Source organism: Mustelus asterias, unplaced genomic scaffold, assembly GCF_964213995.1.
Source record: "Mustelus asterias unplaced genomic scaffold, sMusAst1.hap1.1 HAP1_SCAFFOLD_448, whole genome shotgun sequence".
NCBI lineage: Eukaryota > Metazoa > Chordata > Chondrichthyes > Carcharhiniformes > Triakidae > Mustelus > Mustelus asterias.
Genome location: NW_027590401.1, coordinates 1 through 12,781, shown reverse-complemented (window position 1 = coordinate 12,781; position 12,781 = coordinate 1).

Genomic DNA, 12,781 nt, shown 5'->3' with positions numbered 1-12,781 from the left:
ACCCACGTGCCACCTATGGGAATGGCCATGTTGGTCGGCACCGACCGCGAACGACCAGCAGGGGTCATCCTCGTCAATCTCAGCCGCCTGCAGCGGCGCTCCTGAACCAACGGTGGCGTCGATCATCCTGGACCAGGCCAAGCCTCATAGACTTGACAAGTCTATGATGGACATTCAGGTAAATGACCACTTGATTTATTGTCTGTTTGACAGCAGGAGCACTGAGAGTTTTATCCACCCAGACGCTGTGAAGCGGTGTGGACTCCGGATTCAACCTGTCAAACAGACAATTTCTATGGCATCAAGGTCCCGGTCTGTCACCGTGCTAGGGAGTTGCATGGTAACTTTAACGGTGCAAGGCACAGTTTACGAGCGTTTCAAGCTCCTGGTGTTGCCGCACCTTTGCGTGCCAATACTTCTCGGACTAAACTTCATGGTCCACTTGAGGAGTGTAACCCTACAGTACGGTGGGCCACTCCCTTCGCTTTCAGTGGGAGAACACCAGCCTCCAAATTGCCCAACACAAATTGCCCAGCGCGAGAGGCCTGTAGCCTCTCGACGCTGAAGATTACCACACCCTCCCTGTTCCAGAATCTTATGCCAGGCTGCAAGCCCATTGCGACTAAGAGTAGGCATTACAGCGCTGAGGATCAGATCTTCATTCGATCTGAAGTTCAGCGGCTTCTCACGGAAAGGATCATACAACCTAGCGCTAGTCCGTGGAGAGCGCAGGTCATGGTGGTCAAGAGTGGGAACAAACCCCGGATGGTCATTGACTATAGTCAGACCATTAATAGATACACGCAGCTGGATGCGTATCCCCTCCCGCGCATATCTGACATGGTCAATTAGATTGCACAGTACCGGGTGTTCTCCACCATAGACCTCAAGTCTGCCTACCACCAACTCCCCATTCACCCAGAGGACCGACAATACACGGCTTTTGAGGCGGATGGTCGCTTGTATCATTTTCTCAGGGTTCCCTTTGGTGTCACCAATGGGGTCTCGGTCTTCCAGCGTGCTATGGACCGAATGGTGGACCAGAACGGGCTGCGGGCTACCTTCCCGTACCTGGATAACGTCACCATCTGCGGCCATGACCAGCAGGACCACGACACAAATCTCCTGAATTTCCTACGCACTGCATCTCGCCTGAACCTGACCTACAACAGGGAGAAGTGGGTGTTTCGTACGCGCCGTTTAGCCATCCTCGGATACGTGGTGGAAAACGGGGTCATTGGCCCTGATCCAGACCGTATGCGTCCCCTATTTGAACTTCCCCTGCCCACTAGTGCAAAAGCACTGAGAAGATGCTTAGGCTTCTTCTCTTATTATGCACAGTGGGTTCCCAATTACGCGGACAAAGCCCGTCCGCTCATTAAGTCCACTTCTTTTCCCCTAACACCAGAGGCCCGATTTGCCTTTGATAAACTAAAAGCCGACATCGTGAAAGCTACGATGCACGCTGTTGATGAGTCCATCCCCTTTCAGGTGGAGAGCGATGCATCTGATTTCGCCCTGGCCGCCACACTTAACCAGGTGGGCAGGCCCGTCGCCTTTTTTTCCCGCACCCTCCAAGGCCCCGAAATTAGGCATTCAGCGGTGGAAAAGGAGGCCTAGGCCATTGTGGAGGCCGTCAGGCACTGGCGCCATTACTTGGCGGGAAAACGGTTCACCCTGATCACGGACCAGCGGTCCGTGGCGTTCATGTTTAATAACACGCTGAGGGGCAAGATCAAGAACGACAAGATCTTGCGGTGGAGAATTGAACTCTCCACCTATAACTATGACATCATGTATCGTCCAGGGAAACTCAATGAGCACTCGGATGCCCTCTCGCGTGGAACATGCGCCAGTATACAGGAGGACCGTTTACAGGCTCTCCATAATGACCTATGCCATCCTGGGGTCACTCGGCTCTACCACTTTATAAAAGCCCACAATCTGCCCTACTCGGTGGAGGATGTCAGGTCCATAACAAGAAGCTGTCGGCTTTGCGCTGAATGCAAACCGCACTTTTACCGACCTGACCGGGCACAATTAGTCAAGGCCACTCGTCCCTTCGAAAGACCGAGTGTCGATTTTAAGGGCCCCCTTCCCTCAACAGATCGGAATGTGTACTTCCTCAACATCATTGATGAGTACTCGAGATTCCCTTTTGTTATTCCCTGCTCTGATACATCCGCTGCCACGGTTATCAAGGCATTCCGTGATCTTTTTACCCTGTTCGGGTACCCCAGCTACATTCACAGCGACAGGGGCTCGTCGTTCATGAGCGATGACTTGAGGCACTACCTGCTCTCATACGGGATTGCCTCTAGTAGAACCACGAGCTACAACCCTAGGGGTAATGGACAGGTGGAACGTGAGAATGCTACAGTCTGGAAGGCTGTCTTACTGGCGTTGAAGTCAAAAAGCCTTCCAGTCTCCTGTTGGCAAGAGGTGCTCCCTGATGCGCTCCATTCCATACGCTCACTCCTGTGTACGGCAACCAACGCTACTCCCCATGAGAGGCTGTTTTCATTCCCTCAGAAGTCTTCCTCTGGGACCTCATTACCGTCTTGGTTGACGTACTCAGGACCTGTCCTCCTGCGGCGACATGTAAGGGCCCGCAAGTCCGACCCGTTGGTCGAACAGGTCCATCTCCTCCACGCCAACCCTCAATATGCCTATGTGGCATCCCCTGACGGGCGAGAGGACACGGTCTCGATCCGAGACCTGGCGCCAGCAGGGGACGTAGAAACCCCTGTCGCTCCCATACCCCCTGTTACAAACCCCATAACTCTTGTTTCCCCTCCGGACACGGTGCGGGCAGCATCGGGACCATTACTTAACCCTTTTACTCCCATGTACAGCTTGCCTGAGTCCAGAGGATGGTCGCCACTTCAGGGCGTGTCGGAACTCCATGGATTACCATCACCTCAGGGTCAACCGGCCCGTGAGTCTTTGGAGGAACAGTTGGACATCGCCTTGGGGAGAACGCCACCGCGAGTGCCTACTCCGGTGTCACCGCCGGTATTGAGGAGGTCACAACGATGGTGCGGTCCCCCTGACCGTCTGAACTTATAGACTGATGACAAATTATTCTGTTTTTTTTGTACCCCGCCGGCCTTTGTCTTCAAAGGAGGGGTGAATGTGGTGAACCATCGTTGGTTCCCACTAGATAGTACTGAGCCAGGGTCTGGCCAGTACTACAAGTATGTATATATGTTGCTGTTGGGGTTAGGGATGGGTTGTTCTACTTGTTGCTGTTGGGGTTAGGGTTGGGCTGTTACACCTTGTATTATAGTTATTGTGGTACATCCCAGTCGGGCTCCGCCTCCTGGGAGAGGTATAAAGATCTCTGCTCTGTCTGGGACCCCTCAGTCTGGGATCGTGTATATAATTAGTAGCGTCGTTGTTACAGCAAATAAAAGTCTTTATTTCCTGAGCATCTCAAGCCTCGTGTGTGATAACGCGCATCACCTGGGCTCCCTGTCCATTCACAAAGCTTCTCACAGCCTTCAGCCTGTGAACTCCCACAGCCTCTCCCGGGTGGGTGGGGAGAGATTTCCAAACTTTACCCAAACTCTGGGGGAAGGAGTCGGTCACCACCTCTGTCTGTGTCACAAATTATCACTTCTAGAATCTTCCACACCACTGAATAGAACCCGAATGGTCTGTAGCTAAGGGCTTGTCGGTTTTTGAAACAGGCCTGTATATTAGCAAACCTATCGCAGTCCTTCCCCTTTGTCCCCTCACTCCCCTCCCTCCGCCTCTGCGCTTGTTTCCCATCTGTTACATCTCTGACTTTTCCAGCTCGGATCAAAGATCATCCAGCTGGAAGATTCTTTGTTTCTCACTCCACAGACCCGACCAGACCTGGTTCCTTTCAATGAGTAATTCCTGTTCAGAAAAAGGCCCTTTGGCCCATCACATCTGTGCCAGTCAAAGTCAAGACACCTAACTACTCCAATCCCATTTCCCAGCACTTGGCCCATTGCCTTGGCACCATAAGGGCACATCGAAATACTTCTCAAATGTTATGAGGGTCTCTGCCTCCACCACCCTTTCAGGCAGTGAGTTCCAGACTCCCAGCACCCTCTGGGTCAAACAGTTTTCCCTCACATCCCCTCTAAACCCCCTGCCCCTTCCCTTCAATCTCTGCCCCCTGCTCATTGATCCCTCCACCAAGGGGAAAGCTTTCTTCCTGTCTGCTCTCTCTGCCTCTCATCATTTTACATTAGTTTCAACCTGATCGTGGATAAGGATAGATCTGGTCCTCGGGTTGAAGTTCTGAACTGGAAAAAGACCAAATTTGATGAAATGAGAAGGGATCTGGGAAGTGTGGATTGGCACAGGCTGTTCTCTGGTAAGGATGTTAATTGAAAGTGGGAGGCCTTCAAAGGAGAAATTTTTGAGAGTGCAGAGTTTGTATGTTCCTGTCAGGATTAAAGGCAAAGTAAATAGGAATAAGGAACCTTGGTTCTCGAGGGAGATTGTAACACTGATTAAGAGGAAGAGAGAGTTGTATGAAATGTACAGGCAGCAAGGAACAGATCAGATGCTCGAGGAGTATAAAAAGTGCAAGAAGCTACTTAAGAGGGAAATCAGGAGGGCTAAAAGAAGACATGAGGTTGCTTTGGCAGACAGAGTGAAGGAAAATCCAAAGAGCTTCTATAGGTATGTTAGGAGCAAAAGGATAGTGAGGGATAAAATTGGTCCTCTTGAAGACCAGAGTGGTAGACTGTGTATGGAACCAAAAGAGATGGGGAGATACTAAATGGTTTTTTTGCATCCGTATTTACTGAGGAAACGGGCATGGAGTCTACGGAAATAGGGCAAACTGGTAGGGAGGCCATGGAACCTTTACAGATTAAAGGGGAGGAGGTGCTCGCTGTCTTGAGGCAAATCAGATTGGATAAATCCCCAGGACCGGACAGGTTATTCCCACGGACCTTGAGGGAAGCTAGTGTTGAACTTGCAGGGGCCCTGGCAGACATATTTAAAATGTCAGTATTCACGGGGGAGGTGCCAGATGATTGGAGGGTGGCTCATGTTGTCCCGTTGTTTAAAAAAGGTTCCAAAAGAACTCCGGGAAATTATAGGCCAGTAAGTTTGACGTCGGTGGTTGGCAAGTTATTGGAAGGTGTGATAAGGGATAGGATCTACAAATATTTGGAGAGACAGGGACTTATTAGGGAGAGTCAACATGGCTTTGTGCGTGGTAGGTCATGTTTGACCAATCTATGAGAGTTTTTCGAGGAGGTTACCAGGAAAGTGGATGAAGGGAAGGCGGTGGATGTTGTCTACCTGGATTTCAGCAAGGCCTTTGACAAGGTCCCTCATGGGATGTTAGTTAGGAAGGTTCAGTCGCTAGGTATACATGGGGAGGTAGTAAATTGGATAAGACACTGGCTCAATGGAAGAACTGATGTGGAGATGCCGGCGTTGGACTGGGGTAAACACAGTAAGATGTTTAACAACACCAGGTTAAAGTCCAACAGGTTTATTTGGTAGCAAAAGCCACACAAGCTTTCGGAGCTGCAAGCCCCTTCTTGGACGGGTTCATGGATGAGAGGGGTGTGGAGGGATATGGTCCAAGTGCAGGTCAGTGGGACTAGGCATAAAATGGTTCGGCACAGACAAGAAGGGCCAAAAGGCCTGTTTCTGAGCTGTAATTTTCTATGGTTCTATCTCAATCATGTCCGAGTATTTCCAGCATTCTCAGATTGTAAAGTTAGGAGTCACTTGGTAAAAGGAACAGAAGGGAAGGTCTGTGATAGGGAGCGAGGCAGGATCGATGGCAGGTGACAAATGGTTAACAATACAGAACATTTAGAAAGGCAAGAGGGACCTTAAGAAAGTAATTAGATGAACAAAAATGGGGCATGAAAGAGGACGTGAACAAGATGGAGAATTCCAAGATATTCTATAAATATATTAAGGGGAAGAGGGTAACCAGGGTAAGTGCAGGGCTGATTAGGGACCAAGGGGGCAATGTGTGTGTGTGAAACCTCAGGACATTGGAAGAGTGTTAACTGAATACTTCTCATCTTCACTCAGGAAAAGGGACTGAGGAGCTTGAGCAGTTTGACATTGGAAGTGAGGAAGTATTGGAGGCTTTGACTGGTATACAATTGGACAAATCCCCAGGCCCGGATGAATTGCATCCCAGGCTGCTGTGGGAGGCGAGGCAGGAAATTGCAGGGGCTCTGACACAAATGTTTAAATTCCACTCTGTCCACAGGGGAAGTGTTATAGGTTGACCTATAACACCAACGACACAGAGACTTTGCCGTCACACCTCTCACTTCCCAACCACCTCATACACCAGCTCGACAGGGGAAGTGCCAGAGGATTGGGGAATGGCTAATGTGGGTCCATTTTGAGAAGGGTGGGAGAGATGAACCAGGAAATTACAGACCTGAGAGTCTCACGTCAGTGCCAGGAAAACTACTGGAGAAAATTACTATCTAATTGGAAAGGATAGGTTAATTTGGGATTGTCAGCATGGCTTTGTCACAGGGAGGTCATTTTGAACTAATTTGATAGAATTTTTTGAAATTGAGTGTGGATGAGGGAAGTGCAGGTGATGTCATTCATACACTGGGTCCACTTCTTTCCCATTTCTATTGATGATTTGGATGGAAATTGAGGCAGGTGTACTAGGTTTGCAGATGATACCAAGATTGGTGGCATAGTGGACACTGAAGATTATCTCGGATTGCAACTGAATCTTGATCAATTGGGCCAATGGGCTGACGAATGGCAGATGGAGTTTAATTTAGATAAATGTGAGGTGGTGTATTTTGGTTGATCGAACCAGGGCAGTACGTACTTGGTTAATGTTAGGGCATTGGGGGGAGTTATAGAACAAAGATCTATGGATACAGGTTCATAGCTCCTTGAAAGTGGAGTCACAGGTGGACAGAGTGGTGAAGGCATTCAGCACGCTTGGTTTCATTGGTCAGAACATTGAATCCAGGAGTTAGACATAGACATAGAACAGTACAGCACAGAACAGGCCCTTCGGCCCACGATGTTGTGCCGAGCTTTATCTGAAACCAAGATCAAGCTATCCCACTCCCTATCATCCTGGTGTGCTCCATGTGCCTATCCAATAACCGCTTAAATGTTTCTAAAAAGTGTCTGACTCCACTATCACTGCAGGCAGTCCATTCCACACCCCAACCACTCTCTGCGTAAAGAACCTACCTCTGATATCCGTCCTGTATCTCCCACCACGAACCCTATAGTTATGCCCCCTTGTAATAGCTCCATCCACCCGAGGAAATAGTCTTTGAACGTTCACTCTATCTATCCCCTTCATCATTTTATACACCTCTATTAAGTCTCCCCTCAGCCTCCTCCGCTCCAGAGAGAACAGCCCTAGCTCCCTCAACCTTTCCTCATATGACCTACCCTCCAAACCAGGCAGCATCCTGGTAAATCTCCTCTGCACTCTTTCCAGCGCTTCCACATCCTTCTTATAGTGAGGTGACCAGAACTGCACACAATATTCCAAATGTGGTCTCACCAAGGTCCTGTACAGTTGCAGCATAACCCCACGGCTCTTAAACTCCAACCCCCTGTTAATAAAAGCTAACACACTATAGGCCTTCTTCACAGCTCTATCCACTTGACTGGCAACCTTTAGAGATCTGTGGATATGGACCCCAAGATCTCTCTGTTCCTCCACAGTCTTCAGAACCCTACCTTTGACCCTGTAATCCACATTTAAATTAGTCCTACCAAAATGAATCACCTCACATTTATCAGGGTTAAACTCCATTTGCCATTTTTCAGCCCAGTTTTGCATCCTATCTATGTCTCTTTGCAGCCTACAACAGCCCTCCACCTCATCCACTCTGCCACCAATCTTGGTGTCATCAGCAAATTTACTGATCCACCCTTCAGCCCCCTCCTCCAAGTCATTAATAAAAATCACAAAGAGCAGAGGACCAAGCACTGATCCCTGTGGCACACCGCTAGCAACCTGTCTCCAATCCGAAAATTTTCCATCGACCACCACCCTCTGTCTTCAGTCAGACAGCCAGTTACCTATCCAATCGGCCAACTTTCCCTCTATCCCACACTTCCTCACTTTCATCATAAGCCGACCATGGGGGACCTTATCAAACGCCTTACTAAAATCCATGTATATGACATCAACTGCCCTACCTTCATCAACACACTTAGTTAGCTCCTCAAAAAATTCTATCAAATTTGTGAGGCACGACTTGCCCTTCACGAATCCGTGCTGACTATCTCGGATTAATCCGCATCTTTCTAAATGGTCGTAAATCCCATCCCTAAGGACCCTTTCCATCAATTTACCAACCACCGAAGTAAGACTAACCGGCCTATAATTACCAGGGTCATTTCTATTCCCTTTCTTAAACAGAGGAACAACATTCGCCATTCTCCAGTCGTCTGGCACCATCCCCGTGGACAGCGAGGACCCAAAGATCAACGCAAAAGGCTCTGCAATCTCATCCCTTGCCTCCCACAGAATCCTAGGATACATTTCATCAGGCCCAGTTGGGACGTCCTGTTGAAGGGGAGAAATACAGAAGAGCCCAGAGGGGCAATTTTTTCCCCGCAAACAGTGGCGAGTGTCTGGAACAAACTGCCACAGGTAGCATTAGAGGTGGGTGCAATTTTGTAGCATTTGGACAGTTACATGGGTAAGATGGTGTTGTAGGGAAATATCCCTTACCAGTGCAGAATAGAAGTTGAGTCGCAAATCAAGGTTCAAAGCGTGTCTTTATTGTACAATTACTGGGATCCCAGGGAGACCCCCGTAGCCAGCTCAGAAACAGTGGCTTGGCCACGTTGATCTCCATTAAATCACATCAGCTCTGGATCTTTATAGGGATCCAAAATTCGCGCGGGAACATTTGATTATGCCTTTTTTTACACAATGTATAAAGTGGTCTGTCAGTTTCAAAAGTCCCTAGGAAGTTTCATGGATTAGCATTTGTATGGTGTGTGTTCGTGTTAATGGGATTACTTGGTCCTGCCCCGGTGTCTAAATGCGTTTTCCATTACCATCTCTATGTGTCCTCTTATTTAAATTGATCCCATTGTTCCGTGTCTGTGTTTCCTGCTTGTGAGATTGAGTGTTAATGTCATCCTGTCCTGTTGGGTGTCTGGGGTATTTCATTCTTAACCTTTTATCCTTATCTCTTAGTTTATCAGATTTTTATGTCTGCCTTGGCCAGTTTAAAAATGCAGCTACGTGCTGTTGCTAGGCAGATTAGGGATCTTCCGTAGTTTCTGAAATTCGTGAGTCTCTCAGCTGTGCAGGGGGGGGACCCGATCGAATATCCATCCGGGGGTGCCCCTCTGCATTGTTGGCCCGTTATGAGTGGTGCCAATTAGTCCAATAAAAATATGTTTGATGATACAAATATGGTTTTCTGGAAAATTTCCTCCTTCAGTCCCTCCTCTCGTCCAGGGGGTGCCATTCATGGCTGACCCCCCATGGACGACCTTCAGAGGAACAGTGATTTGTACAGCTGTTGTCCTTGCCGTTGTTCCTCCTCTTCTGTGTCGTTGTTAAGTTCTTGCATCTGGATACTGGCAGTGGGTAGCATTCTTGATGTAATATTTGCACATATCACTTTAATACAGGTTAGGCCAAGGCAGAGTGTGAACAGGATGGCTACTACTAGGATTAATCCCTTCATAATATATGCTCCCCAAACTGTGTTAAACAGCCATCCTAACCACCCATCAGTCCCTGTTAACCCCTGTTTAAAGTTATCCAATTGCTTTTGTATCCCGGACATGGCTGCTGTTATGTTTAGTGTCTCGTCGTGTACGTATGTGATGCATTTTTCCTTGATGATGGTGCATACCCCCCCTTGTCTGGCTAGCTGATAGTCCACCGCATATCTCGTTTGTTGTGTGTATAGTCTGAGTTCTGCGAGTTCTTGGTCAATTGCGCCTAATGCTTGTAGGGTGTTGTTTCCTAAAATGGTCAGTCCACATATGAAGAAGTTCCTATTACTGGCACTGATCACCCCTGCGGCGCCTCCCAGGGATAGTGTCCCCAGAAATCCATATCCTAAAGAAGACCCTAGTGTGACAGGGGCCTGCCAGTCGGAGCAAAATTCTGCGCTGATGGCCCTGGTCACTATGCGTTTCTGGACATGCCCTTCGCTTGGGCATGGAACCGTGAGAGATCTGATTGTCCCTACGGAAAAGAACCTTGGAGGCCTGTCTGTGGCCGTCATATATACATTTTTAAATAAAAACACGTACCCGTCTTTAACCCGATAACATGCATTACCCCGGGGTCGTTTGACCGCATGGCCCCATCTTGTGGAACCTTCCCTCCCCCTGGACTGTCCACTTGATTGTACCTCTTGGTGAGAATCAAATGGATATGTCCCTGAGGCTGAGCCTACGTGGGTGCTGTTGCACTTGCCACACATAAGCTGCCTACCCGCGGTGACTGCAATGCATTTTTGTTGCTTGCAGTCACAAGTGAAGTGTCCTTCCCAGACCCGGCACTCCTGGAGAGCACAATGTGCCTCAGCGCACGAATCATTTTTAGGGACAAAGGCATGCACGCACCCCCATCCCTCTCCCTTAAAACATTGTGGGTAGTTCCCATGTGTCTCCTCCGGTTGGGGTCCCGTCCCCCTTAGAATTCCCGGCTCAGTGAGCTCTACACACCTTCCTTGTATCCCTTGCTTAAAGTACCCAATATGTTCTTTGCAGGGTGCCCCCGATGTGTCAATAGTGAATAACTCTTGTGGGAGCCACCCTGGTGTTGCGATGAATAGGGAGTTTACTGATCGCGCTGAGGGGTAACAAGCGGTCCTATTCCCATAGATCTGGATGTGTGTTTTCAGGAATAGGTTTCCTTCCATGATTGGTGGTTCTGCTCCCCTAACCCCCATATGTTGGAGTGTATTTACAATGGTCAGGGTTATTATCAGATATGTCCCTGTTCCCATATCGCTCTTTTTTTTCAACAGTATTTTACAATTACAGTATATACAGAAAATAAACAGGCAATCAAATTAAAGGTAGTTGGTTCCGACGTCTTGATAGTAGATCTGGTCCTGGTTCCTGTGGAAGTTGAATGAGCAAAACGGTATTTTTTTTAGTTCATTTGTCCTCATATAGTTTTAATTGGGTCCCGTGTTTCCAGACCCCCTGTCCCCTTATATCTATACAGGCACAGGTATCTCCGCTAATAATGACCTCGTAAGGTCCGTGCCATCTTGGGGCAAATCCTGGTTTTGCAGGAAGCACTTTTGTTAATACCCGGCTCCCGGCTTTTGGGACTTCTGGTAATATTTCTGAGTCCCCCTCTGCGTCGACCTGTGCCTGATTAGAAATTACGGACCGGCGCATCCCCTTCAATTGGGTGCTAAGGTCTCGGATGTATTGTCGGATACATCCATTCATTTGTATGTAGTCTTATCAAAAGACATCGCTTTCCCCATTAAAATCACATGCCATACAGTTCCGATCTTTATATGAGTACTCTTACACTATCTCCAATTTGATCATCTGTTTGCGTGCAAGCGCTACACCACAGTACTTCACAAAATAATTATGTCTTTATCAATGCCCAATAGAGTATATGAATATATCATACAAAGTTGGTTAAGGCTTTTCAGGATTTGATGTTATTCTTGTGTCTATATGGCAGTGCTATACTGTATAATAAAAATAATCAAGCGGCAGTTGTATCATACCACTTTACACATCGTACCCGTGATATCCAAACCCTTTTAATTTAAGCCGTTTCTTTTTTTTAAACTGAGCTCCAGATCGAAACCCCCGCACTCTAGGAAAAGTAACAGGCGCCGAATCAAAATCAAAGCAGGTACAATACATACCAGTTATTTGATTAGGAACATTTTGGTTTCTTAACTGGCTAGGTTTTAAGCTTTGCAGTGCTTTTATATTTGGCAAACCTTGAACCTTGATGGCTCATGAAATTCCGACGGCAGTACATAATTTTAACTAGTTCAGAATACTAAACTATCTGACGTTCGCAAATCGCGATATTCTGCGATTAATACTGTATTTCACTGACTTGATATACTTTAAACTAATTCATAGACCTCAGTCTTTTGTTCCTGCTTTTCTACCTTTCCACAAAATAACTTATTTTCTTCTCTTAACTCCTCAACTAACTCCTATAATTTCTACTTCAAGACAAAGGAAAGAGCACATGCTTCCTTCCAAGGTTTAAATCCTTTCTTAACATTAAAAACAACAACAAAGCATCCACGCAACCACTTTGTTTAAACACACACACATGGAAGCTTCCAAAAGTCATTCCACAGTACATCCTTTTTCATTCAAACTTATCATTTCAGACTGGGATGAGTGTAAAACATTCAAAGAGAATACAGAACATTGATTAAGACAATCGCTTTTATTCTTCTTTCTTCCAAACTGTAATTAACTCAAAACAGAAGTAAATTCAAGAAATCCTATCACTTTAATCTTTAACAGTTTTAACACTCTCCCAGCCCCCTGAGGCTAAACCAAGGTGCAATGTACTGCACCCACTGCCTGTAGCAAACATTCCACAGGAACAAAGAGCTCCCTGCTCTCAATCTAATTACAACAACAACCACCTACATTCGACAAGCTACCAGATCTCACAAACACACTGAAATACAAAAACTAAGATCTCTCCTATCCATCTGCTGCCTTTCCCCTGGCGTAAAAGGCTTATAGGTGGCCTTTGGTTGTGCTAACGTCCCTCCTCTCGTGACTGGCGCTAGATTATAATTTTCTACGTTTTCTTCTGATGCTGGAG